Genomic DNA, 9,408 nt, shown 5'->3' with positions numbered 1-9,408 from the left:
AAACCCCATTAAATGGTGTTCACGGTCCAAGAGTGTTCTTCGGCCGTAAACACATCATTTTGTCCCTATTTTATGATTTAAACACGAATTTGCATGCTAGATAGGCTATACAATGAGTTAGGATAGTTTACCTACTCGTTTGGGGCTCGAAACGGACGATTTTTGGCTCGGGAAAAATTTGTAGAGAGAGAGTAAAAAGGTGGAAATGGAGTTTACTCTCCCTTATATAGGGGTTGGAGTTGAAGCTCAGTGGAAATCTACCCGATACTGCCGTCAAACGGGGCTTTTGGTCGCACCCGATTTAGTGGTCGTAATAAAATTTAACTTTTTCCAAAATAATATGGAAATGTAATCTACATGCTTTTACTTTATTTTATTACGACGAATAATGACATAGAATATAAATAAATAAAACATTTATTTATTTGACGACCTCTTATTAACGGAACTTTTATACAGTGGAATATTCTGTCAACGGAAACGGGGTAATGTAACGGAATGAACTTTGGGTTGTCATAACTGCGGACATAAATGCTGCATAGTGACAATAATCAGATAAATCTTTGGTAGATCGAGTTTGGATACCTATGGACGGATTGCCAATAATTTGACCTGGTGGGTGATCCTTCGTCCATACATGTAGGCGAGGCATTAGATGATCAACAGTTGCGGTTGAAGGAATGTTTTCAATTTCAGAGGTTGCTTCGGATGGGGAAGGAAGTTCCCCCTAGATTTGAGAATAGCCTGCTGAGTCATCCTGACTTGTTGGAGTGAGAGAGACATTTTCTTTGATAGGTTCCCCCTGGATTGTTGAAGGGAGTCTATCTGGAACCTGAGAGTGTTCCCCCTGGACTGTGGATGGGAGAGTGACAATTCTTGGATCGGTTCAAGTATCAATATTCTCTATGAGTTCATCATTCGAATCCGAAGATACGTTTGATGGTAATGCTTTTCTGCAGGTAGGAATTTAAACAACATCAAGGACTGGAACCTCGATGGTTGCGGCTAGATCTGGAGTAGAGTTTTCCCCCTCAACTGGAGAGGTGGAAGTATTGAGAGATACTGCTTCGGATGGAGATGGTCCATAAATGTCAGCATGTTGTTGTTGGGCTGCTGGAGACACAAGAACTTCGGATAGTTTTTTCTTTTCAATAGGTTCGAAGAGATCATCATAATTGACTTCTACTAGGTCTAAAGGACCAGAAGAGGCAGGAATATCACATTCCATGATTGCGGTGGTTTCAGTGGATGAAGGGGCATCGCGGATGTGAGAATCATTGAATTTCACATTGAAGCTTTCAATGATCAGCCTTGTACGCCTGATAAGCACTCGATAAGCAACCTTGTTAGTGGAATAACCAAGGAAGATGCCTTCATCAGACTTAGGTGCAAATTTATTAAGCTGATCTCTGTTGTTGATCACGAAGCATCTACACCCAAAAATATGAAAGAAACGAACATTCGGCTTACGGTTGTTAAGACCTTCGTATGGTGTTTTGTTGAGACGTTTGCTCACAATGCTTCGGTTTTGGACAAAACACGTAGTTGCTACAGCTTCAGCCCAGAAGTAGAGAGGAAGGTGGGCGAAGTTAAGCATGGATCTGGCTGCTTCTACTAATGTGCGGTTTCTTCTTTCGACGACACCATTTTGTTGCGGAGTGTAGGGTGCTAAGAAATTGTGAGAAATACCCTTGGACACCAAGAAACTGTTGAGAAGATGATTAGTGAACTCGGTTCCATTATCATTGTGGATGCGTCTGACTGGAAGCTTGATCTGAAGTTCTATTTCTTTGATGAATTTTATGAGAATCTGCGATGTTTCGGATTTGAGTATGAGAAAGAAGACCCATGTGAAGCGAGTGAAGTCATCAACAACCAGTATGTATTTCTTGTGGTGGAGACTGGCTACAGTTGAAGGACCGCAGAGATCAATGTGTAATAATTCCAGAGGTTCTGAAATATACGAATCCATTATCAGAGGGTGACTTGCTTTGACTTGTTTTCCACATTCACAAGCTGGACAGAGAGTATCTTTGCTGAATTTGAGAATAGGGAGACCGCGGAAAAGTTCTCCAGTGACCAGATTGTTGATGTATCTGAAGTTGAGATGAGCTTCTTGCGGTGCCATAGCCAGCTGACTTCGGATACAGCTTTAGAAAGAAAACACAGCTGCGGTTTACCAATGATGAGAGAGATATCCAGAGGATACATTGTGGCTTCCGAGTGTGACTTGATTAAGCAAGTGCTTCTATCACTTGTCATTATGTAACAGAATTGATCATCAAACTCCACTCGATGGCCTGCTTTACATAGTTGGCCAACACTGATGAGATTGTGTTTAAGGCTTTCTACATAAGCAACCTTCTGAATGGAAAATTTTCCCGTGGTGAGAACACCGTAGCCTCGTATGATGCCATTTGCATTGTTTCCAAAAGTGACATTTCCACCATTGCATATAGGCCTAAAATCCCGAAGGTACTCTAACCTTCCGGTCATGTGCAAAGAGCAGGAACTGTCGATCAACCATTCTTCTTCTTGATCCTCCTTGCACAAATCCTACAAAAACTAAGTGGTTAATTTGGGCACCCAAGTGAGTTTGGAGCCTGAGGTCACATACGATGTGTTAATCGTTGCATGATGCGAGGTGGCAGGGACAGATTTTAAGTCAACTTTCAAACCTAGTCCTGGATATTTGAAGTTCTTTGGAGTTTTGTGAGAATATGAGTAATTATGAGTACTTTTAAAGAGATTAGGATTGACTCTGAAATCCTGGGTGTTGGAAGTTCATTGAATTCTTTTACATTGACATTGACAAGAGAACTTTTTGTCATTTTTCCTGACATTTGACCTGGTCTGAGGTTTTGAAGAAAAAGTATGTTTTTGTCCATTCCGAGGATTTTTAGATTTGACCTTTTTGTTTGTGTGTTTTGAAAAGGTGTTTTGTGCAGGTCTGGCAGGTGTGAAGGCACGTGTAGAGCTTTTGTGATGTCATTTCTTAAACATTTGAGATGACCTTTTGGGTACTGGAGTTGGCAAAATTCCTTTCCATTTTTGGGAAAGGTTGGAGTAGGTAAGATACCTTTCCATTTTGGATGATTGATAGAATAGATTTGAAATCCATTTGAACGAAAAGACTTATCCTCATGTTTGGATATTTTTTGAGTATTGTCAGAAAGAGTGAACTCATTTCTTTTTGTTTTCTTGGAAACAGTTTTCTTGAAATGATAAGTTGAAAAAGTAAACTTCTCAGGACTTTTTGATTTAGGACATTTCACAGATTTCGTAACTATTGAGAAAATTTCTCGTTGCTTGCCACGAGAGCGAAATCCTTCTTTAAAAACTCTTTTTGCTTCGGTCTTAGGAGAACCGCAGTCAGTGATACTTAATTGCGGTTTCTTAGAATCTTTAGATGATTTTGAAAAATAGTGACTCGATTCATCCGAACTTGAGAAGTTAGGACTTTGAGAACATTGACCAAATTCAAAATTTTCAATTGGTAATTCATGATTAATTGGCTCAATGGTCACAGAACTCTTGACTTCGATCAGTGGAGTAGTGCTTTGGACTACCGCATAGTAAGTCTTGGTGAATACTTCTTTGGGACAATTGATATTAGGTAATCGGACAGATTGCGGTATGTGACTGCAGTCAGAGACACTGCGGTCAGACTGTAAGGATGGGAAGTCTAAAGAGACTTCGGGACTTTCAATAAAAATTTCCTCATCAACTACGAATGATGTCTGAGAATCTATGTTGTTGACATGAGTAGAAAATTCAGGGAGAATTTCTTCTATAACACAATTATTACTCAGATCATGAAGTTTTCCAAAGTGGGCTTGGATATCCTCAGGAAATGTTTTGTCATTGACTGGAAACAAGAAGTTGCGATCTGGTAGGACATAGGGACGTTCCGATGTGAACCGAGGTGATGAGTCCGTTGCGGTTGGGTAACCATTGGACCAACCCCAATTAAAAGTGTTATCAACATTCCCATTATTAACAAGATTCTCAATGGCCTTAGTTTCATTAAACAACTTTTCAATTAACAGATTTAAACGTACAATTTCATTATGTGCTAGATCTCTCTGATTTAAGGCTATCTCTAATTAGGTTTCACAAAGCATTCTAGCATCTTTTTCTAGCATTAAATCCTTCTCTAACATTGCCATTTTGAGTCTCTTATTATCCAAATGTCCTCTAACATGGAACATCTCCTGCGAAGCGATGTTCTTCTCATCTAGGGCTTTATTGTAGTTTGTAAGGACGGAAGCACAAGTGTCATTGAGTGTGTCTATGAAAGGTTGACAATCATGTATTTTGTAATTTAAAGTTTGAATCATGAGTTTTACCTGTTCTACAATGCTGAGAGTACCATCTTTAGCCATATAGCAATGGTTCTTCTTTAGAGTGGTTGAGTCATCTTCATCAGCAGTTGCCACCATACAGATCTTGCCTTTCCCTTTGCTAAGGACATCTTCATCTTCGTCTCCTGATAACCACACTTGATGATTCCTCTTCACTTGAGCAACATAGGCCTTTTATCTTCCAGTTCTTGAGCCATTCGAAGATAGAAGGCTCTATATTTTACTACGTTTGCCGTGAAATCTTTGGCAAAATGGTTTTCCTTATTGCATTTGTGACATATGATGATGTCACCCTTGTCTTCTATAGAGGTACCGGAGTCAGTTGATTGGGACTGCGGTCGTACTTCTTTGGACCGAGTCTGCTGAGACTGCAGTGGAGGGAGAGGGTTTTTGGTGGAACGGAAGTGATTGTTTTGAAAGTTACGGTTGAAAGGTGGTCGATTGAATTGTTGTTTTTTGCGAAATGAAGATGGTAAGCGATTGAATTTCTGACTGATAAGAGCAATGGCATTCTGAAACTCTTCTTCATCGTCATATTCTGAGTCAGCTTCATATGACTGCGGTGGAGAGTCATATGAGGTGGCATAGGTTTGAGTGTGTGGTGATTGGGTTACTAATGCGAGTGGTCCTCCGAAGTCTGAACAGTCCTTGAGTACAGTAGACTCTTGAGCTTGCAATTCTCCATAAAGCTTATAGAGAGATAAGGAGTGAATCTTCCTGTCACCTTGTACAATCATTTTGGCTGTTGTCCAGTGTCTTCCTAAGCCATTCAGAAATTGCAGATTTGTTTCATGATTGATGCGGATGGTACCCACATTGGACAGTTTTGTGACAATCAAGTTGAACCTTTTAAATGAGTCTTCCAAACTTTCACTGGAGTGGGCTTTGAAGTTATTGAATTCGTTGAGTGTTATAGTGAGCTTCTTGTCTTGATCCTGTTCTGAACCTTCGTACAAGTTTTTGAGAACATCCCAAATCTCATTTGCTGATTTGCAATTTATGATGATGTTGAAGTTTTCAGGAGCAACTCCACAAGAAATTTCATAAAAGGCAATAGCATCACTTTCCATCTTGTCTAGATCATCTTTTGTGGGACGATTCAAAGCTGGTTGACCTCCTCCGAGCCTTGTTGTGGCTCCATCAGTTTGAACAGGGGTAAGGACTGGAACGTGGGGTGCTTCTTCTATAGATTTCTAGACATCTCTACCAAGTCGTCTGAGATACCTTTCCATCCTTTGAGACCAGTGGTGATACTCATTTGCAACCAGTATTGGGGCTCGATTTGAACCACCAACACTGTTAGAAACATTTAGTGATAATGATTGTGCCATTTGAAATTTTGTTTAGAGATGAGCTTCAGTGGTATAGGGGGCTCTTTGAAAAATCAGAGTTCCGATTTTCAAAAAGCAACCACTATGTCTCTGATACCAAATGTTGAGAGATAAACTTTGAGACACACTTGAACAAGATGGTTAGAAGAAGTATATAGCGGAATAGTTAATCTCGAAGGATCTGTTAGCTCAACAATAATATTAATAGTTAGAAGTTAGTGAGTTAGATGCGGAAAGTAAAGTAATGTAAATGACAGCAATTGTTATATCAAGAATACACGTAAGTTGATTCATAACTTGGAATGCATTCAAACCAAAGTTAGTAAGTGAGATCAAACTTAGTGAATAAGTCACAAGGACTTGCTCCGAAGAGAGATAATAATCTGATATGTTTAAGTAAGAAGTGGAGAGTGAAGAGTGATAGAATGATAACTTTTGGAATTTGTATTCAGATGAAATGCATAAGTTATCAGTGAACAGAAGGAGTAGTAAACATTACAGAAGAATACGTCTCTATTTATAGAGACATAGAACTACACTAGATTACAACTCTATACGCAACTATGCAATGCATACAGGATAATAGAGTGTATTACATAAAAGACAAACAAAGTAATCTAGCTAATGACTGCGGTAGCTGACTCCGGGTGCTGATGTGGTTGCGGTAGAGAGATGGTTGCGCTAGAGAGATGATGGCGGTAGCTAAGTTCAAGAGGGTCACTTCCATGATTCAACATGAAATCCTTATCGGTGATCTAAAATCCTAACGTTATCCATCCGGCATTTCCACTGCCAGACCGGGAGTGTAACAATGTATGTATGTATTTATGTATGTATGTAGGGGTAGGGGAAGCAACTACAACATCGGGTTCTAGAAAGAACAAGAGATTATATAGTTTCTCGAAAACATTCATGTTTTATATGTATGTATATGTGTGTATGTATGTGTGTGTATGTTTATGAGCATGTGTATATGTATATGTATGAGGGAAGGATCCAAAAGAGCACCTCTCTAATGGAATTAGACCTACAACACCAAATGTAGTAAGGATTTAATCCAAGTTAGGTGTTATATAAAAATCACCAAATCTCTTGGATAGGGGATGCGATTTTCATCCAAGGAGAGGGAAAATTAGGGATCGAATGATACGAATGTGTATGTGTATGTGTATATGTATGTGTGTGTCTGTATATATATATATATATATATATATATATATATATATATATGTGTGTGTGTGTGTGTGTGTATGTGTGTATGTATGTATATATATATATGTATATATGTGTGTGTTTGTGTGTATGTGTATGTATGTGTATGTGTATCTATGTTTATGTGTTTGTGTACGTATGTATATATATGTTTATGTGAATGTATATGAATGTGCAAGTATACATGTGAATATGTATGTGTATATGCATGAATGTGTGTATATGTATACATATAAAATTATGTATGTGTATATCTATGAATGAATATATTAATGTATCAATATATTTATATAAGTGTGTGTGAATGTGTATACGTGTTTGTATATGTGAATGTGTATGCGTATGTATATGTGTATTTGAAAGTCTATGTGTATGTGTACGTGTTTATGCGTGTGCGTATGAGAATGTATTAATACGCATTAAAATGTTAAAGTATAAAGTGAGTAACGGATTCAAAGGTGCACACGAGTATACACACATAGATATTAGGTATAAGTTTGTGAAAGTCTAGATAATCATGTATAATAAAGGTGCGGAAAAAATGACGTTTGGTGCCTAAAATGTTGAAAATAAGCTAAATTTGTAGATAATCTGTGGGTAATTACCAATAGATTACAGATGGTTGGTCGATTCCTTCAGTAATAGTAATCAGTAGGTAGTTACTGACATATTACCAACGAAAGTGGCCATCCATCGGTAATTACCTATGGATTTTCCTTATTTTCGACATTTTGGACACGGAACATTGTTTTTTTTTTCGCTTCCATTTTTCGCACCTCTAATATAAATGATTATCTGCAGTTTCATCACCTTATACCTAATATTTACGTGTGTATAGCTTTGTACACCTTTCGATCCGTTACTTATTTCATGCTTCAACATTACAATCACTACTTTTACACACATATAAACATACAAACATATACACATACATACAGACACATAAACACATACACGCATCCATATACTCTTAGACATACATACAAAAATACACACACATATATATATATATATATATATATATATATATATATATATATATATATATATATATAAACACACATACACATACATATAGACACACTATGACACACATGCAAATATACACGCATACATATATAAACACATATACACATACACATACACACATACACACACACACACACACATATATATATATATATATATATATATATACAGGGAGACACACTAAGACGTACATACACACATACACATATACATACACATACACATGCATACATACACATATGCATACGTATACACACATACATATACGCAAACACATACACACATACATACATACTCCATTATACACATGTAGATATTAGGTATATGTGTATGTGTATGTATGTATATGTGTGAATATGATTGTAATGTTAAAGCATGAAACAAATAATAGATCAAAAAATGCACATAGTTATACACACGTAGATGTTAGGTATAAGTTGGTGAAAATGTAGATAAAGATGTATAGTAGCAGTGGAAAAAAAAGCGAAAAAAACGAAGTTTGGTTCCCTAAATGATGAAATAAGGAATATCCATAGGTAATCTGTTGGTAATTACAGACGGATTACCTATGGATTTTTCTTATTTTCTTATTTTTGGTCACAGAACTTCGTTTTTTTGCTTCGTTTTTTTTTCACCTCTATTGTACATGTTTATCTACACGTTTAACAACATATACCTAACATTTACATGTGTATATCTGTGTGTACCTTTTGATCCGCTACTCGTTTCATGCTCTAACATTACAATCACTACTTTTACCCACATATATAAACATACACATATACATACACAAACACATACATACCACCGTCAGCCACCATCGTCAACCTATAGCTACCTTGGCATATACGTATTCACATACATATACATATACACATATACATATACTTTCACATACATACATACACATACACTTTCACATACATAGATACATACGCATACACTTTCACATATACACGTTAAGATACACATACACTTTCACACACATACATACATATACCTAGACACATATACGTACATACACATAAACGTAAACGTAAACACATACACATATAGACATTCACGTACATACAAAGAAACTGAATAAAAAAAACTACGTTTATTACTTGAAAAATGGGTAATCATAATAATAATAATAATAATAATAATAATAATAATAATGGAAATGAAAATAATAATAATAATAATAATAATAATAATAATAATAATAATAATAATAATAATAAAACAAAAACAAAATTTTATAAAACAAATAGTTCAACATTTTAGAGAAGATCTTGTATCCTCGGCCTACTGGTAAAATGTTTGTATTGTTTGCAAGGAAACCCGTGTTAGATTCCAACCCCATCTTTTTTCTTATTTTCATACACTATGCTAAATACAATAAGACTATGTTCAATACAATGAAGGAGCATGTCCAACTGGATGTGACATTCTCAACTTAGTGGTAAATCGGTAACCAGCTCATAATG

Source organism: Lactuca sativa, chromosome 1, assembly GCF_002870075.4.
Source record: "Lactuca sativa cultivar Salinas chromosome 1, Lsat_Salinas_v11, whole genome shotgun sequence".
Classification (NCBI taxonomy): Eukaryota; Viridiplantae; Streptophyta; class Magnoliopsida; order Asterales; family Asteraceae; genus Lactuca; species Lactuca sativa.
The sequence above is the reverse complement of the archived record's forward strand: the minus strand, read 5'-3'. Positions refer to the sequence as shown.